Source organism: Lactuca serriola, chromosome 4 (assembly GCF_051521515.1).
Source record: "Lactuca serriola cultivar US96UC23 chromosome 4, Lser_US96UC23_V15, whole genome shotgun sequence".
Taxonomy (NCBI): Eukaryota; Viridiplantae; Streptophyta; class Magnoliopsida; order Asterales; family Asteraceae; genus Lactuca; species Lactuca serriola.
This window is the reverse complement of record NC_136411.1, coordinates 382,066,853-382,092,968: the sequence shown is the minus strand read 5'-3', so window position 1 is coordinate 382,092,968 and position 26,116 is coordinate 382,066,853.

Here is a 26,116-nt window from a genome sequence, read left to right as displayed (position 1 = left end):
CATTCTCCTGGCAGCTTCTTCGACAATTTGTTTCATATGGTCTACCTTGTTGTCTGCTGCACCTGATTCTGAGAGAGTGGCTTTCTCTGGTTCGTCAAATAGCTCCATAAATTTCTCGTATAGATTAGCGATCGAGACTGTGACTTGGCCAGTTTGAGGAAAGATTTCCCCAGCTGTGTCTTCTTTGGCCTGTAGCTTTTTGACATAGCTATCATCAAAAGTCACGTAATAGGTCTCTTCGATTTTCCTCGAACGCTTGTTTAGGACTCTGTATGCTTTGGAAGTAAGAGAGTAACCCAGAAAGATTCCCTCGTCGGCTTTGACATCGAACTTGTTGCGGTGTTCTTTAGAGTTAAAGATGAAACACCGTGAGCCGAACACGTGGAAAAATTTCACATTGGGCTTTCTGTTGTTGAGTATCTCGTAAGGTGTGAGCGTGAAGCGCTTGTTGAGATATGACCTGTTCTGCATAAAACAAGCAGCAGAAATAGCATCAGCCCAAAAATAAAGAGGTAAGGAAGTGAAACTTAGCATAGTTCGGGCAGCTTCACACAAAGATCGGTTTCGTCTTTCGACAATTCCGTTCTGTTGAGGTGTGTAGGGAGCTGAGAAGTTGTGACTTATTCCCTTTTCTGCTAGAAATTCTTCAAATTCCCTGTTCTTGAATTCCAGACCATTGTCGCTCCTGATGTTGCGAACGACCTTCTTGAGCTGTACTTCAATTTGCTTGATGAACACTTTCAGCTTATGAGTCGCTTCAGATTTGAGCTTTAGAAAGAACACCCATGTAAATCGTGAAAAGTCATCAACAATAACAAGAATATACTTGCTACCACCGATGCTTTCGATAGATGAGGGACCACACAAATCAATATGAAGTAATTCGAGTGGTTCAACAACTTTAGTGTTAATTATAGATGGATGACTTTGACGACTCTGCTTCCCCATTTCGCATGCAGCACACAAATGATCTCTGTCGAACTTGAGCAATGGAAGACCTCGAACATGACCTCCAGTGACAAGTTTGTTGATATCTTTAAAGTTGAGATGAGAGAGTCTTCGGTGCCACAACCAGCTTTCGTCAGATTGTGCTTTTGATAATAGGCATATAGCTGGGTTTCCCTTGATGGGTTTGAGGTTTAGAGGAAACATTTCACCCTTACGCTCAGATTTGAGAATTACTTTCTTCGTCTTCTTCTCGATAATTTCAGAACCTTCATCGTCAAATGAGACTTTGAGACCGGTATCTCCAACAAGCTGAGATACACTGATGAGGTTGTGTTGTAGTCCTTCCACATATGCCACCTTCCTTATAGTGAAATCACCATTGGTAATCATTCCGTATCCCTTTATGGTGCCGAAAGAGTTGTTTCCAAACTTGACGTTGCCACCATTTGTAAGAGACCTGTATTCCCTAAGCTCTTCTTTCCTCCCTGTCATGTGACGCGAGCAGCCACTATCGATGTACCATTCTTCGTCAAACTGCTCGTCACTTATAACCTGCAAAAATTAAGCAGATTTAGGAACCCAAAGTTTCTTGGGTTCACGTGAGCCTTTCACAGGAACAAGAATAGTAAGAGAGATGTCAACAAGATATGTTCGTTTTATGAGTGTTGTTTCATCTTTCTTTTTAATGGTAAAGACTTTTATTTTATTAGGATTAGGTGTGTTCGGTTTAGACTCTGGTTTGGATGCAGAAACCTTCTGTTTGCCCTTTTGTTCAGCTGACGAATGAGATTTTTGAGAACGAACAGAATGAGCTTCAGAGCAAGATGGAGATGAATTGGAAGAATTAGAAGAATTAGATGAATGAGAAGGAGTGGGCTTAGATTGAGATGACTTCTTGGCTGGAGACTCTAGGTGACCCTTTTGCTTTTGATCATTGGTGGGACTGACCTTAGAGTTTTGATTTCCTTTGATTACAGAACCGAACCTTGGCTTTCGGTTGAAGTTTTTCTGTGAACCGAACCTTGGCTTTCGGTTGGAGTCATCCTCAGAACCGAACCTTGGTTTTCGGTTGTTTTGGTTCTCTTTCCCTTTAACAGGATTATTCTCAACCTTCAGATTCTTGTCTTGATGTGAGAAATATGCATTCTGGGATTGCCAGAATTGTTTCCTTTCAGAGAGATTCTTCCTGTATCTTTGATTCCTTTCACATTTCTTATTCCTCATCTGCTTCAGTTGATGATGGATATTGACTTTCATTTTCGGTTTCTCCTTGGCTGGTTCACTTTGGACTGTGGGAGTTTCACTTTGAACTGACAAACTAGAGGGAACATCTTCATTTGCTGAGCTTCCATTCTCTTGAGGAATGTCTTTCGTACCACTGGTACTTGGCACATCGAAATTATCTGGCTTGTTCAAGGGTTCTGGTATGTATCTACCTTTACTAATCCATGAAGTCCTTTCTGACAAGCCTACCGTTTCATCTGCATTATCGATTGGAGCTGAGCAAAAGAACTCATCGCAGCCATCAGCATTATCTTCGTTTACAATAGCTGTGAGTTCAGCAGTCTGATGTTCGGTTACTCCTGTGACCTTGTACACTTGATTTGGAGTGGTCCTGACCTTTTGATATACAACTGCTTTTTCTGCTAAGATCGGGGACTTTTGTTGGGACAATCGAGCGAATTCCACTGAATTTTCTGAAATTAGATTCTTGTGGTTTTCAGGTTCGCTTTTCACAAATTCTGAGCAGTCAACCGTGTCCTCTACAGAAATTTCACTCATATTTTCATCCTCATTAAGCTCAGATGCATTTTCAACATCAATTTTATTTTCTGAGCTCAAGTTGGTGTTTAAAGAGTCAAATTTTTGTATGGTTTCGGTTCTCAGTTTAAGTCTATCATTTTCATCCAAAAGGTTTTTGAGCATGTCCTTGTGGTCCTTGGATTTAATGAAAGATTCAATTTTGTCCAGTCCATACATATAGGTCGGATTGACGTCATCAGATGATATCACACTCTCACAATTATAAGCTTCAACATCGATTTCATCCTCCTTAAACTCAAGGAAGGGCAAAATCATGCGATGGATCTTTTGTCCTATCTCACAATCCAAGTGAAGCTGAGTAATATTAGTATAAAGACGTTTTGCAATCAAACAAAAAACATTTCGCTGTTTTAACAACTTTAAATTGTCTCTCTGTAAATAAATGTTTTCATCTTTTATTTTAACTAATTCAGACTCCTTCAACTCGATCCACATGCGCCGCTCCTCACTCTTCGAAGACACCCTACTTAATTGATCAGTTAGGTTAGAATTGGTGACTCGAGTTTGAGTTAAACTACTATCTAGATGAGAGATTCGTGTATTAACACTTTTTATTTCTTTTTCATAGGAGCATTGTGGTACTTTAAATGAAACAAAGACCGATTGTACCTTCTTGATCAGTTCATCGAGCTCGTTGAACTGCATGCTGAGCGGTTTGGCTGTAAAGCACATATCCTGCTGCTCCTTCGGTTCATTGCTTCCACCATCAGTATTGTATCCCTCATCTGAGACACTTCAGACACCATCAGGCACCTGCCTCCACTACTCTCCTCTTTAGCCACACAAGCCTTTCCATGCAAAGGCTTCCTCACTTCATCGTCTTCGGAGTCGGTTGACCAAACTTCCACGCCACCGAACTCGTCATCAGCAACTGAACCCTGCACAATTAGAGCATTCATGGAAGGGTTAGCGGTAGATTTCTTCTTCCTCATCTCATCAAGATTTTTCTGCAGCAAAGCTTCCTCATCCTTTTCCTCATCTTTTTCAGCCATCTTTTTGAGGACACAATCCTTAGCATAGTGATTTTTCCCTCCACAGTAGTAACAGCTTACTCCAGAATCACCATATGCCTTCGGTTCCTTCATGGACTCTTCAACCTTCGGTTCATTGTTAACCTTTTCTGAACTATAACTCCCCTGCCAGTTTCGGTTTTTGTTGCTAAGGAATCTCTTCTTAATGAACCTCTTGGGGTTAGACACCATCATAGCATAATCCTCAGACGTGAGGTCATACTCCTCCAAGTTGAAGTCTTCATCCTCCATCACAGCTTTACTTTTTGACAGGAGGGCCAGCGAACCTAGGCTTGAGACAACATTCTTTTCCTGCAGCACAATTTTCTCTTGAGACTTGAGAATACCCACCAGTTTCGCCAAAGAATAAGATTTAAACTGTTCATGGGCTTTGAATGTAGACACCACTGCTCTCCACTCTGACCTTAGACCATTTAAGAACGTAACCTTCTGCTCGATAAGCTTCCTTTCGATGTCATGTTTGATCATCTTGCTGAGAAGATGATTGAAGCGATCGAACGTCTGGGTCACAGTTTCTTCGGCTCCTTGCCTGAATTCTCCAAACTCAGATAAGAGCAAGGTTTGTATAGAGTGTTCAACATCATCGTCTGTAGAGTACAGTTCACGAAGTCTATCCCAAACTTCCTTTGCCTTCGTGCATGAGCTTACCAACCTGAAGGTGTCGGACTGAAGGGCGAATCTGATCAATCGTAACGCCTTGATATTACACTGGAATTTATCCTTTTCATCTTGCGCAATATCTTTGACATCCTTCAGTAGATCATTATACTCCTTTTGAGTTTTAATAATCCTCGACGTTGCAGAGTGAGAAAACGGTCCATTGATAATTGCTTCCCATATGAGGTATCCATTATCCTCAGATCCTATAACATAGTCTTCGAAGTGATGCGCCCAGACTTCATAATCATGGGTATATAGGATGGGAATCTTCGTGGTTGAACCGATGCTGTTGGAAATATTGATGGGATTCGATTGCGACTAGTCCATTATGATCGAAAAACTTGTTCAAAGATCAGACTTGTAATAACTCAGATTAGGGCAAAATAATAAATATCAAGATACGTCAATAATGAGATGACGGCTCAATAAATATCAGTAATTGCGGAAAACCCCTAATTGAAACCTTTTCACAGAAAAGAAGTGTATCGATTACACAGCCTCCTGCTCTGATACCAATTGATGAGATTAAAACTTAATCTAGAAGATCGATTAGATCTTAAACAGGTAAATAAATATTAAACAGCAAGAACGAACGCAAAGCAAAGAACAACTCAAGAGTGAATCAAACGTGTCGAATGATTATAAAATAAACCCTCAGAAGAGCTCGATCAAGAACATCAACTGTAGAGGGTTGGAGGTTTACAAGAATGATAAAGAAATTTGTAATACTATCGTAATAATCGTTACTTCTTAATCCTTAACCTAATATGCATGCAAGCATATCTTTATATAGTAAACCTAGCAAGCTCACGGTTGGACAGGCCCAAAACCGGAGTACAAAACAAATGGACTAACAGCTGAGCCCAAAGACGCAACACTTAAACAAATCTTCAACTCAACAGATATAGTCAAATCTAGGGTTTCTTCATGCCTTGTTTACCTTGTAATTGGAGTGTGAGAGGTCCCATGGGGAATTGGTACCTAGATCTGGACCTTAGTAGGTCCAGAGAGTCCCAAATACTCTGCTTTATGCCTTTCCTTTTGAGTTATGGACTTAGGTTACCATTTTAGATGTCATTTCACCAAAAGAAGCCTTGTAGGTGTCGCATGGTAGCCAAGATTGTAACTTACTTGATAAAACTCTTCTTTTGACTATGATTTGGCCCTACAGTGGTAGAACCTGGTGAACCGGGCGTACTACTTCTCAACCTTCTGTGAACTTTTCTTCTCTTATGATTTTTGCTACTTTGTTTAGTTTAGTGATTGATATCTTAGAGAAGCTGGTAAAGTAAAGACAAACTTTTTCGAAAGTAATGTTGGCTAGAAATCGTCCTCATCGAATTGTACGCATGCGAATCCTTATATACAAAATAGTGTATTCGTGGTATTCTCTTCCCAGCTGCATATTCTATTCCGAATTCCTACTCAATGTAGTGCACTCGCTCGCCATCAGGTGAGGTAAGAGTTCGTAGGTTCCTAACAAGCCGAAAATAAGGTATTTATTAAAGCATAATCCTCGATGGCATTCCGAAAGAGTCAATCCCATCCTGAAGGAGCTAATTCAAGCCTGAATTCAATATGAAAGTGGGCTACCTTATTTATTCAAGCATAAACTAGGAATGCGCTAATAGCAATATTAAAAGAAAGGTTAAGGCGGTGAGGTGAGGTAAAGTAAATCAACAATAGGCCCTATCTAAAGACAGAAGGGGTCTAGTCTGAAACTGGTCTCGTGCTAGATTCAACGCAATGGGCGAGAAGGCTGACATGAACGCTTTCATCGAAGGCAAAGCGGTGGGAATTCTCTTTCAAGGCGGCCCGCACGACTCATCCTAAGTGAGGTCTTAGCCAACGACACATGCCTTTGGGGGCTTGCTTGGCTAGAAAGAGAAAGTCTTCAGCCTAGCTCGACTGAAAGGAGAGGAAGCGCCTAAAAGAAAGCATTTTTTCGAGATTTGAAACTCCTAAGAAATCTTGCCTTCCTCTGCTGCCCCAGGAGAGTGAGTTTGTATGCCTGTTGGGTCTTTTCCTGGCTTTCTCACTAGGCAAATTATCAAGTCGATGCTCATATAACTGCATTTTGATACTCTCACTTTTCCCTTCGATGAGCTAATCTTGAATTGCAAAAGTGATAGCTTATATAAGTGCATTTTGATACTTTTTTGAAGACGAGAAAGAGTTAGCCTTAAACGTTCGCTCTTTCATTTCAATAAGTAGTCAGCTGCGGGCTAAGAGGCCTCGTAGTCAGACTAGCCGGAAACTCGAGAGGGTCGCCTTTGGGAGCGTTCGCCGGTAACCATCACGACAACATAAAAAGGAAGGAGTGAGGCTGACTGAATCCAATCCATAAACTCGGAAACAAAACGAAGTTACATATTTCTGCCAAATCCTTCTATTATTAAGTGCGGCTGGTACCATTTCGATGTGTTTCGATTGTTCCGAACAAGAGAGGTTTGATGCTTCTGAATCCATTGTATTAATTCCACTTCCTACTCGCAATATGCTCTTTATGATCTTGGATTATGATTCAATTGCCATGTATTTAGCTATTGAGCCTCAAAGTTTATGTTTTTATGTGATCGCAGCATCAAAAAGAAAGTCTGAATTTTCCACGGAAGCTGGCTCGAAATATTTGATCTTAGGTGCATTTTCCTCAGGAATCTTATTGTTTGGGTACGACCGGACAACTACCGATATCTATTAATATCTTTTCTTATAATGTCTTTGAATATTCCCGAGGGTTCTTAGGATAAAGGCAGCCTTAAGGTGCTAACGGAGCTTCCACGGTCTCAGTCCATGAAGGTGCTTGCTTTATTGGTTGGCAGCTTAGTTATAGTCGTTATGAAGAATGAAGGAGCGACGAAGGAGCTCACTTCCACGACATGGGAAAGGATCATGTTCTTGGAAGGACTGGATCTATGAGTTACTGGAACGGATCTGACCTCAGGAGTGAGTTTGAGTTCATGCATGGCTTAGACTCGCCGTGTCCAAAGAACAGACTCGGCGAGTAGCATGAAGATTGTCCATAACCACTCAGTGAGTGGTCTTACCGAGTTAAGGGTTGACTCAGTGAGTCAGGGAGAGTCAGAGAGGGTTGACAGGTGGACTGAGTCAAGCTGGAACTCGCCGAGTTGAGTCGTGGTGGCCGCATGATTCATGCCAGGTGGAACTCGTCGAGTCAGGGAAGTAATCGACGTGTCAAGAGAGGATCCTAGGGAGTCAGTGAACACGTATAGACTCGCCGAGTCGCTCTAGTGCACTCGCCGAGTCCGGTCAAAGTTAACCGTTGACCGTTGACCGTTGACCAGAGTTGACCAGTGTTGACTTGATAGGGGTAGTCAACCTTAGTTGTGAAAGTGTTAATTAGAGATATATGGTGTTATAGGAGGATTATAGCTCGGAGGATCGAGCGCGAGTGATTTCCGGGATTTGCGAGTTATTGAGATACGCGAGGTGAGTCTTCTCACTATACTTTACCTTGAGTAGGTAACCAGAGTTATGTGACAGAGTATTTGTATGCTATATGTATGTGTGATTTATGCTGTGCATGTTTATAGAGTTGGAACCGGAAGGTTCCCAGAGTTAGAACCAGAGGGTTCACCGAGTAGGGTCCACAGACCCACAGAGTTATACCCTCGAGTGGCTAACATGTGTTATGTGTGGTATTTTGGGGAACTCACTAAGCTTTGTGCTTACAGTGTTGGTGTTATTTGTTTCAGGTACTAGTGATGACCGTAGGAAGGCTCCGGCTTGATCAGTACACACACATGGGATTTTTATGATATGTGATCTTGGGATTCATTGTATGACATTGATTGGAGTTTCAAACACTGATGTTTTATGAAAATTAAGTGAATATGTTTTTATATTATGCGAAAAATTATTTTGAAATTTACGGTGTTACAAGTTGGTATCAGAGCCTTGGTTTGAGGGATTCGAGTACACCTTCGGGCGTATTTAAACTCAAACTGAGGATTTGAGAAGTATTTTCAAAAGAGTAAAAGATTTTTGGAAGAACGCAGAGCAGAGTTGTGTGTACGATCAGTCCGCGCCCGAACGATGATTTCCCAAAAAACCGTCATGTTATGTGATATTGATATTGATATGATGTATTTTCATGCTAGAGTAGGCTAGGTACTCCTATTAGGACTAGAGTGGCCTGATTTGTGATGCCTTAGCCTAGGGAGAGGGGAGCTGCTATGAGATGCTTGAGAGTGAGTAGGTAGCAGCGAGGGGCTTATGAGAGATCTGTTAGAGAATGGATTGTGCATGATAGAGTACTTGGAATTTGGGATCCGAAGAGGAGGACTTGGGGTGTATTCTGATACGGTGCGGACAGTAGTATTGGGCCCGTTCTACTGAAAGCACCGGAGCGGTGTACAACCCAAGTAGGAATCTTTGGAATACCAAGGATCAAGGAGGGATGAGTTGTCGAGTGTGAGTATGCTCGAATGGATTCTAATTTATCGTATGTTGTATTTCAGAGGTAGATCATGGTGAGGACACGTCTGATGCCTGAGAGCAGTGAGACCAGTGATAAGGAGATCCGCCGGATCATCCATGAGGAGGTGGCTACGGCCATCCGGGAAGAGATACCAGAGATGTTCGGGTCTATTAAGACCACGTTGATTGAGACCTTCGACGAGCGTTATGCCGCTCTTTCTGAGGCTGCTGTTGCAGCGGCTACCGCAGCTATTGCTGCCGCGAGGCTGCAGGGTGGTGATGCGTTGTTGTTACGAGAGTTCAGCAACACAAAACCACCAGAGTTTGTGGGACTCAGGACCCGGTGGCGGCTATGAGATGGATTTCTGACATAGAGGGGTGTTTCTTCACTTGCTCAACTCCTAAGCATTTGAAGGTTTGGTTCGCGCTGAACCAGCTTCGCTTGGGAGCGAAGGTCTGGTGGAAGTTTGTGACGGCACACTTTACGCATGCTGATCTTGCGGCAGTGACCTGGGAGAGGTTCACTGCCATGTTCCGAGATGAGTAGGTTCCCCAGGTGGAGAGGGAGCATTTGGCCCAGGAGTTTCTGACCCTCAAGCAGGGTACTGAGTCTATTACGGTGATTACCAGGATGTTCCATGAGAGGGCGATGTTCTGCCCTGAGCACGTGTCCACTGAGTAGGCACGTATGAGCCGATATTTGAGTATCTTGAGGCGAGACATTCGGGAGTTCACGGCGAACTCCACATACCGGACATTTGCCGAGCTTCAGGCAAATGCCCGGAAGAGGGAGATTGAGCTAGAGACTCAGGCGAGGGAGGAGATGGAGTCTCAGGGGAGGATTGGCGACCGGCGCAGTCTCAGCTGGCAGCCAAGCGGGCCAAGCCCGCTGATCCCAAACCAGGGAGCCAGAAGGGCCACCTTGTGGGAAGTGTGGCAAGGGTCATGATGGAGTCTGTAGAGCGGGATCTTGCTACAAGTGTGGCAAGGAGGGGCACATGGCCAAGGACTGCCCCAAGGGGTTTGCGGTGTGTTTTCACTGCAACCAGAACGTTCACCGGAAGGCAGAGTGTCCGCAATTGCGAGGATCATCTCAGGGAGCACCTCAGGGATCTGCCCCTGCCGCCATCAGGGCTACCGAGAGTCGGACAGTGAAGGTCGAGGCGCCGAGAGCACGAGGGAGAGCTTTTCAGTTGACCGCGGAGGAGGTCCGCGCAGCGCCCGATGTCGTGGCTGGTATGTATTCTTTCATGTATTATTTTGATATTGAGATATTATGCTTATATTATGTTATGCGTAGGTACTTTTCTTGTGAATTATGTACCTGCTTTGGTGTTGTTTGACTCGGGTGCGAGTCGATCTTTTGTATCTTTGGCTTTTAGTCAGCATATCAGTGTTAGTTATGAGGCGTTGAGTCGGCCTCTGAGAGTTTCCATAGCTAACGAGAGGGTGATATATGCCACGGAGGTTCTCTGAGGGTGCGTAGTCGATATTTTCGGTGTTGAGTTCCCAATTGACCTGGTTCCTATTGCGATGGGTGATGTTTGTGTCATTGTGGGCATGGACTGGTTGAGCAGATTCGGTGCGGTTATCGACTGCGAGCGACAGCTGGTCACCATACGAGACCCTAGTAGGGGAGTTCTTACGGTGTACGGCGAGGGTGCACGTTCTGGATCAGTGTTTTGTTCGGCCGCTAGGGCGAGGCAGTGTCTACAGCAGGGCTGTAAGGGTTTTGTGGCGTATGTGACGGATATGCGGGTGGATTCCGAGAGACCGAGGTCTGTTGAGGAGGTTCTGATAGTGCGTGAGTTCCCTGATGTATTTCCTGAGGTGCTGCCGGGTGTGCCTCCTGTGAGACAAGTGGAGTTCAGTATCGATTGGTTCCGGGGGCCGCGCCTATCGCTAAGGTGCCTTATCGCCTTGCACCTTTAGAGATGCAAGCGTTATCCTCACAGCTTTAGGAGCTGCTGGGAAAGGGGTTTATTCGGCCGAGCAGCTCGCCCTGGGGAGCGCCTATCCTGTTCGTCAAGAAGAAGGATGGTTAACACCGGATGTGCATTGATTACCGGGAGTTGAACAAGCTGAAGGCCAAGAACCGTTACCTGTTGCCAAGGATCGACGATTTGTTCGATCAGTTGCAGGGAGCGTCTTGGATCTCCAAGATCGATTTGAGGTCTGGATATCATCAGGTTAGGGTGCGAGATGAGGACGTCCAGAAGACAACGTTCAGTATGCGTTATGGGCATTACGAGTTTGTGGTGATGCCTTTTGGGCTCACCAATGCCCTAGCGGTGTTCATGGATCTCATGAGCCGAGTGTGCAGGCCGATGCTGGATCGGTCGGTGATTGTATTTATCGACGACATTCTAGTATATTCGAGATCTAGAGAGCAGCATGAGGAGCATTTGAGAGTGGTTCTCAGAGTTTTGAGATCGGAGAGGCTTTATGCCAAATTCTCTAAGTGTGATTTCTGGCTGCGGGAGGTCCAGTTCTTAGGACATCTCGTTAACCAGGAAGGGATATTGGTCGACCCGGCCAAAGTTGAGGCGGTGATGAGTTGGGGGGTGCTGAGGTCACCCTCCGCGATCAGGAGTTTCCTAAGGTTGGCAGGGTATTATCGGAGATTTATCAAGGATTTCTCTAAAATCGCAGTGCCACTCACCAGGTTGACCCGGAAGGGTGTTGCTTTTTCATGGGGCCCCGAGCAGCAGGCCCCCTTTGAGACACTTCGCCAAAGGTTATGCAAAGCCCCGGTGTTAGCCCTCCCAGAAGGGATGGAGGACTTTGTGGTATACTGTGACACATCGATTTTGGGGTTAGGGGCGGTGCTGATGCAGAGAGGGCATGTGATAGCATATGCATCGAGGCTGTTGAAGCCTCATGAGATGAGATATCCCACCCATGATCTAGAGTTGGGGGCAGTGGTGTTCGCCCTCAAGATTTGGCGTCACTACCTGTATGGGGTTCGGTGTACGATATACACGGACCATAAGAGTTTGAAATATTTGATGGATCAGCCCAACCTAAATATGCGACAAAGAAGGTGGTTGGATGTGGTCAAGGATTATGATTGTGAGATCCTGTACCTCCCCGGCAAGGCTAATGTTGTAGCCGATGCACTGAGCCGCAGGGCGGAGAGCACCCCGCTGCGGGATGTATGTTTGAGATTGACCGTGATAGCTCTAGTGTGGGACGCCATTCGTGGGGCACAGGCTGAGGCTGTGCAACCTGAGATGCAGAAGAAAGAGCGGGTTGTTGGTTTGGTTTCAGAGTTCGTAACCGATGGTCGGGGGCTTATGACATTTCAGGGGCATATCTGGGTGCCGTTTGTGGGAGAAACGCGTGCCATTTTGATGGAAGAGGCTCATCGATCGAAATTTTTGATCCATCCTATGGGCCACTAAGATGTATTTGGACCTGAGAAAGGAGTATTGGTGGCCCTGTATGAAGAGGGATGTTGCGTGGTTTGTTGAGAGGTGCTTGACCTGCCGTAGGGTTAAGGCCGAGCACCAGAGGCCACATGGTAAGTTGCAGCCGTTGGAGGTTCTCGAATGGAAGTGAGAACAGATCACCATGGATTTTATCACCAAATTGCTAAGGACTGCCAGAGGAGTTGATGCAATTTGGGTGATTGTGGACAGGTTGACGAAGTGCGCTCACATTCTTGCTATCAGCGAGAGTTCTTTAGCAGAAAAGCTGGCAGAGGTTTACGTGAGGGAAGTGGTGTCTTGGCATGGGGTGCCAATCTTGATTGTTTCAGACTGTGACGTGCGTTTCACATCCAGATTCTAGAAGAAGTTTCATGAGGAGTTGGGTACTAGGCTACATTTTAGTACCGCATATCATCCCCAGACAGACGGTCAGAGTGAGCGGACGATTCAGACGCTCAAGGACATGCTCCGGGCATGTGTGTTGGATTTCGGTGGTAGTTGGGATGCATATTTGCCCTTGGCAGAGTTTTCCTACAACAACAGCCATCATTCGAGCATTGGTATGCCGCCCTTTCAGCTGTTGTATGGGAGGAGGTGTCGGAACCCCATTAGTTGGAGAGAGGTTGGACAGCATGTGATGGGCAGTACAAAGATCGTGCTTCAGACGACAGATCAGATCCAGCAGGTCAGACAGAGGTTGTTGACCGCTCAGAGTCGTCATAAGAGTTATGCAGACAGACGTCGGTCCGAGCTTGAGTTTCAGGTCGGCGACCTTGTGCTCCTGAAGGTCTCTCCTTGGAAAGGAGTAATTCGATTCAGGAAGAGGGGTAAGTTGGGGCCCCGATATATTGGTCCATTCCGGGTAGTCGCGAGGGTAGGCAGGGTAGCCTATCGTTTGGATTTGCCAGCAGAGTTGGGTCAGATTCACGACACTTTCCACGTGTCGCAATTACGGAAGTGTATAGCCGATGAGTCGGCAGTGGTTCCATTAGAGGATATTCAGGTGGATGCGAGCCTGAATTATGCTGAGAGACCAGTGGCAATCAGAGATCGGAAGGTCAAGGTTCTGCGGAACAAGGAGGTACCCTTGGTTTTGGTTCAGCGGCAACATCGGAGGGGGTCCGAGATGACTTGGGAACCGGAGCGTGAGATGCGTGAGCAGCATCCGGAGTTATTTGCAGAGCGAGACTTCGAGGGCGAAGTCTAGTTCTAGTGGGGGAGAATTGTAACAGCCCGAATTCCCAGGTATTATTCATTTATTTATTTTTGGTAATTTGTGAGGAGACTCGGCGAGTTGGAGCATAGACTCGCCGAGTATGATCGCAGATTTGGACGCGGGTTCGCGTCCGGACTCGGCGAGTCCACACTGTTTAATGAAACCCTAATTTCCCGCCTCTGAGCCCTATTTAAAGGACTCGACCTTGAGAGCACCAGAGCATCAGGGAGTCCTTGTGAGTGAGAAAAGAGGGCATTGTTCACCATCCTTGTGTGTGTTAGCAAGAAGGGAAGAGGAAGGCCAAGCTAGGAGAGTTGGGGAGCTTGGATCTACTTTCATTTCCGCAGAGGAAGCTATTTGAGGTAATATTCAGAGCTTATTCTCGTGTTTTTATTGATATAGTCAAATCTAGGGTTTCTTCATGCCTTGTTTACCTTGTAATTGGAGTATGAGAGGTCCCATAGGGAATTGGTACATAGATCTGGACCTTAGTAGGTCCAGAGAGTCCCAAATACTCTGCTTTATGCCTTTCCTTTTGAGTTATGGACTTAGGTTACCATTTTAGATGTCATTTCACCAAAAGAAGCCATGTAGGCGTCTCATGGTAGCCAAGATTGTAACTTTACGTGATAAATGTGCTTTGATGGACTGGATCTTTGAGTTACTAGAACAGATCTGACCTCAGGATTGAGTTTGAGTTCATGCATGGCTTAGACTCGCCGAGTCCAAAGAACAGACTCGGCGAGTAGCATGAAGATTATCCATAACCACTCAGCGAGTGGTCTTAACGAGTTAAGGGTTGACTCAGTGAGTCAGGGAGAGTCAGAGAGGGTTGACAGGTGGACTGAGTCAAGCTGGAACTCACCGAGTTGTTCTTGAGACTCGGCGAGTTGAGTCGTGGTGGCCCCGCGATTCATGCCAGGTGGAACTCGTCGAGTCAGGGAAGTACTCGACGTGTCAAGAGAGGATCCTAAGGAGTCAGTGAACACGTATAGACTCGTCGAGTCGCTCTAGTGCACTCGCCGATTCTGGTCAAAGTTAACCGTTGACCGTTGACCGTTGACCAGAGTTGACCAGTGTTGACTTGATAGGGGTAGTCAACCTTAGTTGTGAAAGTGTTAATTAGAGATATATGGTGTTATAGGAGGATTATAGCTCGGAGGATCGAGCGCGAGTGATTTCTAGGATTTGCGAGTTATCGAGATACGCGAGGTGAGTCTTCTTACTATACTTTACCTTGAGTAGGTAACCAGAGTTATGTGACAGAGTATTTGTATGCTATATGTATGTGTGATTTATGCTGTGCATGTTTATAGAGTTGGAACCGGAAGGTTCCGAGAGTTAGAACCAGAGGGTTCACAGAGTAGGGTCCACGGACCCACAGAGTTATAGCCTCGAGTGGCTAACATGTGTTATGTGTGGTATTTTGGGGAACTCAATAAGCTTTGTGCTTACAATGTTGGTGTTATTTGTTTCAGGTACTAGTGATGACCGTGGGAAGGCGCCAGCTTGATCAGTAAACACACATGGGATTTTTATGATATGTGATCTTGGGATTCATTGTATGACATTGATTGGAGTTTCAAACACTGATGTTTTATGAAAATTAAGTGAATATGTTTTTATATTATGCGAAAAATTATTTTGAAATTTATGGTGTTACATGATTTCTGGTTACGGGAGGTCCAGTTTCTTTGGCACCTCGTCAACCAGAATGGGATATTGGTCGATCCGGCCAAAATTAAGGCGGTGATGAGTTGGGAGGTGCCGAGATCCCCTTCGGAGACCAGGAGTTTCCTAGGGTTGGCCGGATATTATCGGAGATTCATTCAAGATTTCTACAGGATTGTGGTTCCTCTCACCAGGCTGACCCGGAAGGGCATGGCTTTCAATTGGGTCCCCGGTACATTGGACCGTTCAGGGTTATTGAGAGGGTGGGCAGGGTAGCATATCGATTGGAGCTACCTGTGGAGTTCAACCAGATTCATGAGACCTTGCACGTGTCTCAGCTGAGCAAGTGTATAGCTGACGAGTCAGCAGTGGTACCATTGGAGGATATCCAGGTGGACGCCGGTCTGAATTATGTTGAAGGACCGATGGCGATCTTGGACCGGAAGGTCAAGGTTCTGAGGAACAAGGAGGTGCCACTGGTTCTGGTCTAGTGGCAGCATCGGAAGGGGTCCGAGCTGACTTGGGAGCCGGAGTCAGAGATGCGGGGGCAACATCCAGAGTTGTTTTCGGCATGAGACTTTGAGGGCGAAGTCTGGTTCTAAAGGGGGAGAATTGTAACATCCCGAAATCCAGGTAAAGCTATTATGTCTTTCCATTTTGTCAAGTTGACAAAGTGGTCCTTTGAAAGAGTTCTTGTAGCAAATTAGTACGCTGGGCGTACTGGGGAGTATGCTGCAAGTACTCATGCGCTTAATTTGGATGCGGACTCTCCTGGGTACGCTGGGCGTAATGGGTCCAGACGCAAACCATAATATTGGACTTGTGCACTATATAATGGATGCTAAGGCTTATTTCTCAGCCTCCATATCAGTAAGTGAAACCCTAAGAGAGCCTCCCAATCGTCCTTAGCTTGAGAGTGAGTGTTTTGGAGCTAAAAGTGTCGTGGTGTGTTAGTGAAGAAGAAGGAGAGGAGCTTGTGGAGGCTAGAGCTTGAAGTGCAAGTTTGGATCTGTGATCTACAGATGAAGGAGCTGCATTTGGAGGTATACAGTTCAAAACTTTCCTCCTTATTTGGTTAGATGATTGGATGGACCACTTTAGGGTTAAAAGTCCCAAAGGTGGAGACTTTATGAGTGTAATGTTCTCCATGGACCTAGATCTGTCCCATTTCAGTGGTATTTGTGTTATAAATCCATAAAGTTTCCATCTTGGTCGTGGATATGAGGTCATGCTTGTGTATTGAGCTTTCTAGTGTTAGGAAGTGGAGTATTATGGGTGTTAGTGACTTGTCCAACCATGCAAAGGCTTAAAGTCACCGACTCTATAGATTAAGAGGATTATAAATGGTCAGATCTAGAAGTTGGACGTGGGTCTTAACTGATTAAGAGCCAAAAATGCTTAGAGTCTGAAACTGGGAGTTACGCTGGGTGTAATCCCAGTACGCGCGGCGTAAGGGGTCGTGCACCCTATTTTCTGTGAAAACACTGGGTACGCCCAATGTACATGTGTGGTACGCGCAGCGTAACCTGGGGAGTTGACTTTTGTTGACTTTTAGGGTTTGGTCAACTTTAGGGTCTTTGAGCCATGAGAGGGGTAAAATGGTCTTTTACCCTTCTGAGAGTACTAAGAGAGGGAATAGCCTAGCCTTAAGGGATGCTTTGATTTAGAGTGTTTAATTCATATGATTAGGCGGAGGCTAGATCGGATTTTACAGAGTTCGAGATTTTACCAAGTTACTCGAGGTGAGTCTTCTCACTATACTTTACCTAGAGTGGTAATTAGAGTTATGTGACAAAGTATTTTGTATGCTTTTGCATGATGTGATCTCTATGTGATTTACGCCATGTATGTACCAGAGTTTTCAGAGTTAGGACCGGAAGGTCCACAGAGTTAGGGCCAGAGGGCCCACAAAGTTATAGGACTGGAGGGTCCCACTGAGACACATGGACCAGAGGGTCAAACAGAGTTATAGCCTCGAGTGGCTAATATGTGTTGTGTGTGGTATTTTTTGGAACTCACTAAGCATTTATGCTTACAGTGTTGTGTTATGTGTTTCAGTTACCAGCGAGGATTACGGGAAAGCGCCAGCTTGATCAGTACACACACGAGGAGTTTTTATATTATGATCTTGGGATGTGATGTTATGATTTGACTATGTGATACAGTGATGTTTTATAACAATTATGAATGAAAAGGTGTTTTTAAAATGTGAAAATTTATTTGAAAATTTGGGTGTTACATAAGCGATAGCCAAATACTCATAATAAATATCAATAAATGTCTTGATATGAGCAAACCCAAGAATGTAAGAATCCTTATTCGTCTCTTTTAATTTTGACACACCAACATTTCTCAGAATATTTGTCACCATAACAAGATCATTTAAGTTCATCAATGGAAAATCTTCCACTGTAAACCCGAACACCACATTATATTCCCTCATAACAACATAACGAGAATTTTGTAGCAATCCTTTGAACAACGTATCATGCACAATCATCATTACTTTCACAATCCTCACCAGGGACCATATTTCACCCTCATTCTTTCCCAAAACTGCATGTAAAATGAATCTTCAACTTCCTAAATTCATCTTTATCATTAAAATTATATGCAATATTGAACTATGGAGATATGAATGGATTGTGATTGATTGAAAATCAAGCTGATTAAAATTTAAATTCTTTGTATCATAGCTCTTCCTTGGTTCTTTCCTAAATTCATCATTTTTGCCAAGTATTTATAGCACCAATGTATGTTGGGATCTCCCTTATTCAAGCCTGGTGGATTGTTTGCTCTTTGTCTCAAAATACTATTTATTTGCCTTTGTTTCTCTAATTCGATAGCTTGTAATCTCTTCTTTTCTTCATCAGCCTATACAACTTCAATGGTTTTTCCTTTGTCTTTTAAATCATTATTGGAGGTTGTTTTGATAGGAGCAGAACTCGAACCACTTGCATCTTCATTAATCGAAATCCCTTTTGATTCGACTTTTGACTGATAAAAATTTCATGTTGTAAAGTTTGTTGTTGATGATACAATTACAGGCTTCATTGGGATTGTTGTTGGAATTTGAGTAGACATAATCTTCCAAACAACTACTCCTTTGTCTTCACCATAAGCTTTAGATGATCCAACTTCCCTTTCTCCCTCTTGCAAAACTTGTGCAGTACATTGAGCATTTGTTGGTAAACGAATTACCAAATTGAGGATTGGAGCCAAATCAGCTTTAATGCTTGACTCAATGTTTGAAACCATTTTGGAAATGGATTCTTGAGAAATAGAAGATTGATTTGAAATATCCACTTTTGATAAAGTATCTTTAATACCAGATAAAAACTCCTCAAATTTCTCAAACACCTTATCATCTTTCTCAGACTTGTCTTTCAGATCTTTAGAATAATCCTTGTTAAGTTCAACCAAACGAGTTGTTGCACCAGCTACGAAATCAAAATTTTCATGAAACAAATTGTAATTATCCTCCAACTTCTTAATTTCTTTTGACATCAAGGTTTGAAACTCAGTAACCTTGAGGTCAAGTGATTCTTTCGTTTCAGTCACCTTTTTCATAAAGATTTCATGACGTGATTTAGCAACACCATGAAGATTGGTAATCTCTTGATTAAAACTTCGAGAGTGAGTAGCCAATCTCTCTTGATATTTCTTATCAACCTCCCTAATCAAAGTTCGCAATCGAGACTCTTGATCTTTCAACAAATAATCAAATTCAACCCTATTGACATAATTCTTGCCACCAGTATCAGCCATAAATTGAAGAAGATAGTTCATTTTGGAGTTGAGAATCTTAAATTGCTTACTTGACATGATTATGTCATTAGGTATATCTTCTTCTTTTGGATTGAACTGAAGTTCTAAAAATGAAACCATCACATTTTCATCATCAACTTCTTCTCCTTGGATCGACTTCTCAACCTCATTTGATTATGAAGAGAAAAGAGTGGTGATTGGTTCTTTCATAAAACCATCAAAGTTTGGTGACTCATTTGTAATATGAATGGAAGAAGTAATTGGTGATGTTGGTGGTGGTAGAGCAGTCGATGCTTCAGTTGTTCTCAAAGCTATTATGGTGTCAACTGTATTCATCCCTTCATCCATGTTGACATTTGTATCCTTATCAGATAAGTGCGCATTGATGTCTGGTGTTTCGACCTCCTCCATAATGGACTTTGTATGCGAAACACCGGATGGTATGATTGTAGCCTTATAATAGATGTTTATGGGTTTTTGTTCACCAGAATCGATGTTTTTACCCATATCAGCTACATGTGTAGTGACATCAAGAATCCTTGTCTCCTCGAAAATCGATTTGATAGGGGTATCCTTTTGTGGTGATACATGAAAAGAATCCTCAATTCGAGTGTCTGAACCATCACTATGACTATCATTCTTAGTATCGACATTTAATTTCTCAAATTGAACTTCATCTTGATCATGATTTCTCTTCTTTAACCTTTGCAGAACATCTAAAGCTCGATGCTTCTTTGATGTTGGAGATCCATGACTCGAAACCTCATGTAAAATAACTCCCCATCTAGTAAATTGTAATTTTTTTAACCCTTTTAGAACCACCCTTTTTCGCAAATGGTTCACTTTCCTGTGTGATTGTAGCTATACTAGGAATAGGATCAGAAATTTCAATAACTATTGGCTCAACAGTTTCGACAACCGGCTCTTGAGTAGGGTTCATGGTCGCAGAATCATAAGTTTTCTTAGTTGGTTTCTTCGTTTATTTGAGTACCCCTTTACCAGTCTTCATGGGTATTATTTCTTTAACAAACTCCTCCTCCACTTCTATTGGCTTTTCTGCTTGTTTCTAGAAGAACACAGTTGGAGTAGAATCGATATAAGAAAAATATTGCACCAACAATTGATTTTAGGGTCCACCAAATTTTGCGTCAAATCAGGGATTCGAGCAACAACATGAAATATTACAACATCATCCACGACAATCTTTGGAACTGTCATCGTAGGAAACTCAACAGTATCAACATTTGATGGAACAAGAATACTTTCCTGACAATAGATTTCCTTCAAAATCAACCCCCAAAACCTAGCACTCGACACCCCAGTCCCTATCTTGGAATAAGAAACTGAAGTTCCAAATTCTTCCCACAACAATAAAACATAGTCGACATTAAGACCATAATACAGACTAGCCACAACCGAATAAACCTCAAGCTTGGCCTTATCTAGTCCGGAACTCCTCCCTATCAAACACCTTAACACAATTCCAAACAAGAAACTCTAGACAAAGGATAGGCTCGACTTCTTAAACGAACTAATATTCACAAGAGTGGATTGATGTCCCATCTCATTAAACATGTGGATAACCTAATTAGTGGATACTTCATAAAAATTACCTGAAAAGTGAGCTTCAAAATCTGTGTGAACTACTTCTTTGTGAGATTCTTCGTTTTAGAAGACGATATCTTGAAAGTTACAACTTGGGTTGGCTTATTGAACACAACCATTGAAGCAACAAGAGATAACCATTTCATCAAAATGGTAAATGATCCAGATAGCGCAAAAGAAAGAACATAATTGTTTAGAGTTTGAATAATCATCTGCAGTTCATTCGGATACACATCGAGAGATGGAATAAGTCGAAGATTTGTGTGCAAAACCTTCATTGTTGTTTGTGAAATATCATCTTCATTTGTTGTAACTTGATCAACATTGTGTTGTGTAGTAGCCATTTGAGAAAATCAGAGAGAATTTTAAAGAGAAAATCGGTGATGAACAGTTAAGGTTCTTGAGAGTTTTTAGAGAGCATAAACTTAAAATTGGAAGAAGCATTTTTGTTATATAACCGGCGTGAATTTTGAATTTAAACCGTTGCCCATTGAAAAAAATTCCATGTGTCATATTGGTTATTTAACCATCACCATAAAAACCGCCACATGTAAAGTGATGATCACTTTTCTCCTAAATTCCCGTGAAAATCATGAACTGTCACTTCCACCAGATATTTTGCTTCCCCTAACTGGATAAGAACCGCTAGAAGTTTCGTTACCAAGTGAGAACGACATAAGTTTCGTTACTAACAGAGAACCATCCATCGGCAAGCAGGCTAGGATAATTCACTTGTGGGATGGATAAGCAAAAATCATTTACCAAACTTCTTGAAATCTAAATTTTGAGTTGGTAATACCCAAAACGTCAAGGATTTCAGTGCTTTCGTGTGCCAAAGAATAAGATTGAATCAAAGTAAAAAATATGGATATTGTGATATCAAACATCCTTTGATATAAAATCAAATTGATCCCGTACAAAGATCTCTTCATTTGACATCAAGAGAGATAGGAAATTGCTTGTGTGGTTTCCTGTGAATTACAATCGAAAAACTCTTTGATAAGTATCGAAGGGCCTCTTTTTATTTAGGTTTGAAGGTGGTTTCGTTTTCACATAAGTTCACAACTTAACATAAGTGTGAATCATTATGTAAAAAATACTTGGATAATCAGTGTAGTCAAGAACAAGTATGTTTGGATAAATTTTGAGTAACAAAGGATTCATAAAAAATGTTCAAATGAAAATCTCATTTCATAAAAAAAATTGAATCTGGATCTTTTGTGGGCAAAAATTACTTAGGATTAGTACATTTTATTAAGATCAAGTAATACGAATGAAAATGGAATTTTGAACATCGAAAGAGGTACATTGAACGAAATGTTTCGTTAGAATCTTAAACAAGAATGTTCACCATCAATTCATCAAGTTTTAGATTTTTGGGTTTCACCTTCATCACGGAAAAATGATTCAGGATCATAAACATAGATTTGTAACATACCTACATCATGGGAGGTTTTCACCAGAGATGTCGAGGGTATGCAGTGTAGTGTGTGATCATGAAAATTTTTTGGGCGAAAAGGTTTGGATAGAAGAACTCATTCTAACTCTGTGAAAGATATGGACAAAGGAGAAGTCTCTTTACTCAATCGTGAGAAGAGAAAGGTAGTTTGTCGACTAATGTGAATACAACCTGATTGGGAAGAAACTTTCGTGTTGAGAGTTTCATTAAGGCTTCTAACACATAGAGTCTTTGAAGCTTGAGGACAATATGTTGCAACATGCTTCTAGGGACACTTAACTAGTTCAAAGTTTTGAGTCGTACCTGTTCCCTTTGTATGTGCTCAGGTGGCATGCAAAACTACAACATATTGTTGCCATGAGATTACCAAAAAGCAATCATAATTTTTTTTAATGAGGAAAATACAAAAAATAAGAAAATATTTTTGTATTTTTGATGTTTTTAAATCAAAAACAAAAATATGATTTTTTTTTGAATTTTCGATTTTTATAGAGCAAAAACAAAATTAAAGTAATTGAAAAACTTTACCAAGATCTTTTGGTTCCCACCATGACTTTGCAAATGTGGTCATTCTCCAAAGATGAAGTTATGAGTCGAAAGTCTTCTTCCATAGTCGAATTGTGACCTTACACTAAATGATTCAGAAGGAAGTCGAATGCGAAAGCAGTCAAACACTTAACAAGAACAGTAACCTCTGAACAGAAATGAAACAAGAAATGAAAGTTAGGATAACACACAAAACTTATACCCACTAATCGAAATTGATGCAAACAATCGAAAGTAAGGTAAAACACATATCCATGTCAAATTTAAGAAAAAATATGTAAAATATGGAACAGAACGTGTTTCAATCATTCCCAAACCATGCAAAATCCTTAAAAATGATTTTTATCCAAAGGTTTCATGAAAATATCAGCAAGTTAATATGTTGTTTTGACAAAATGGACTTCAATGTTCCCATCTTCAACGAGAACCTTTATGAAGTGGTAACGAAGAGCAATATGCTTTGTTTTCGAATGTTGAACTGGATTGTGAAAAATGTGAATGGCTCTTTGTGAATCGCAATACAAAGGTATCTTCTTCATATTGATTGCATAGTCATGCAATTTGCTTTGTATTCAGATCACGTGAGATGTACACGCAGCAGCAACGATGAATTCAGCCACAATTGTCGAAAAAGAAAGGCATGTCTACTTTTTTGATTGCCAAATAACAAGTTTCCCGTCTAATAACTGACATCCTCCAGTAGTGCTCTTTTGATACAATTGACAAACCCCAAGATCCGCGTCAGAAAAAGCTTAGATAAAGAATTCTATTTTCCCGGATGCTATAATCCTAACGTTTTTGTACCATGGAGGTATCAAAAGATATTCTTCACTGCAGTAAGATGGGGTTATCTTGGGTTCGACTGATACCTGTCACAATTACATATAAATTACATATAGAAAACATAATATCAGGTCGACTTGCAGTTAAAGACAAAAACTGTAACATCCTCTTTTTCAATAATTTGTAAATGGGGCTTTATGGGAAATGGATTTTAGATTTAGGTTGGCAAGTATGAATTGATAATAGTGTTGAGCGTATCGATGCCTTTCTATGGATATATGGTTGGTTGAGATCGGAGTTGTATCGAGTGAGTTATGACATTCGGAAGAGTTAGGGTTTGGGAGAAAACCCTAGTACGTTGAGCGTACCGAGTGATACACAGGTCGTACCTTGGAGAAAAGGTCTACGCGAGGCGTAGTTGGGAAGAACGCGCAACGTAGGTGTGAGGTTTGAGTCAGGGTGGACACTATATAAAGAACATAATGCCTCAAAGATCAGTTTTCCTCTCACCCCTGGATAACTTTCACGAAACCCTAATCATTCTTGTGTGTTCTTGGAGCTTATAAGACCATTAGAAGAGTTTTTGGTGATTTGAAGAAGGTACTCACTCTTGAAGATTCATTGAAGAAGCTCGGTATTTTAGATCCAGAACCTCATCAGCCTTTCGCTCTTATTTGAGGTATAAAGTCTCAAACTTGGTGGTTATTTTGTTAGATCTCTTTTGGGTGGCGTTTATGGACTCTTTTGGTCCCATTGATGAAGTCCCTTTACTCCATGTCGTTTTTGGAACTTAGAGTTGCCCCTCTCAGTGTTATTTGGGACCTAGAATTATAAAGTTGTTATCTTGGAAGTCTTAATGGGTTCATACAAGAGTTAAGACCATTTTCATGGAAGTAGAATTCTATTTTTGGAGTTTGGGCTTATGCAGGGCATGAAAAGTCACAAAGCCAATGACTTTATGGTTTTAAACGTTATTTGGGACTCAGATCTATAGTTTGGACTTATGGCTTAAAGCATTAAGTGCTTAATGGAAAATTGGGTTTAAGAGGGACGTACGTTGGGCGTACAAGCCAGTACGCACAATGTACAAGCCATTAAGCGAGTAAGCGCAACGTACCACTGAGTATGCCCTGCATAATCTACCTGAGTCAGTTTGCGTACTTGGGCTTCGGTTTGGGATGTCTTCTTGCACCCGAGTGTTGGTGATTGGTTGGGCTATCTGAGAAAGGGTGTTTTGGATTAGAGTTAAGTCGTGGGCTTTAGGGTAAGTCCCAAGCAAGGTTTTCGTCCCAATTTGGAAAATTGGGTCGTTAGTGGGCCTTTGTGGACCTTTTTGGTCTTGAGCCTTGGTTGGCCCAATAAGTTGGGTCAGTACTGGGCATGGTTAGTTGGGCCATCTATGGGGCATAGTGTTGGGTGTAGCCTTTTATAGTCTTTGATTATAGTGTTGGGTTGTTTTTGCCCAGTCCAGGAGTTAGTGCGCAACAACAACGAAAGGGTAGGGTTCTCGCGTAGCAGTTGAGGTGAGTCTTCTCACTATACTTACCTGAGTGGTAATACTGTATGACCTGAGGGTCCTATTTGAGTTATCGACCGGAGGGTCTTATGTGCTTATACTGAGTTATGTGATATTATGGATTTTGTCTTTGTGATATATGCTATATTATTCTATTCCTTACTGAGTTAGGACCAGAGGGTCCAAACCAAGTTGTGAGACTGAAGGGTCTTTACTGAGATACAGGAGTGGAGGGTCCAACTCGAGCTGTGATACCGGAGGGTCTTCACTAAGACACATGACCGGAGGGGCCACACCGAGCCGTGAGACCGGAGGGTCCTCACCGAGACGCATGATCAGAGGGTTCATGCCGAGCTATAGCCACGAGAGGCTGATTATTTGTGTATGTGGTATTTTGGGGAACTCACTAAGCTTTGTGCTTGTGTGTTGTGTGATATATGTTTCAGGTACTTTTCAAGATCGCGGGAAGCTGTTGGCTTGATTTTACACACCAGTTAGAGATCATGATTTTGAGGATTTTGGGATTTTATTAAACATTGTTGACTTGTGTTTTGACAACTCATACATTTTGTGGTTTTGGGAAATGAGATATTGAGTTGATGAGATTTTAAAAATGAAAATTTATTTGAAAATTTACATTGTTACAAAAACGAACCTACCATTCTCCTATATGTCTTGAGATCGACAGAAGGGTTATCCATCGAAGGACTTAAGTACGTGCTGACAACCATATGTACTTTGACTTTCATGCAATTTGTCCTCCTAAATCTTTCAAGCAGGTTTCGAGTGTAGTTCTTTTGATTGATACATATTCAATCCCTGCTTTGACAAATATTTAAACCTAAAAAGTGATTTATTTGACCCATCATGCTCATTTTGAATTTACTCTTCAATAACTCCACAAATTCCTTAGACAATAAAGGAGCATTCTTACAAAATATAATGTCATCGACATAAATTTGAATGAGCATCAGATGATCCCCTACTTGCTTTCAAAATAAACTTGGATCAATCGATCCTTGTTTAAATTTAGTGATTTTCAAACTATTGGTAAGAGTTGCATACCAGGCACGAGGTGCTTCTTTCAACCCATAAAGTGTTTTGTCAAGGATATAAAAATGATGAATATACTTATTGTTAACGAAGCCTAATGGTTGTTCGATATACACCATTTCTTCAAGAATGAAATTGAGGAATGCACACTTTACGTCTATCTGG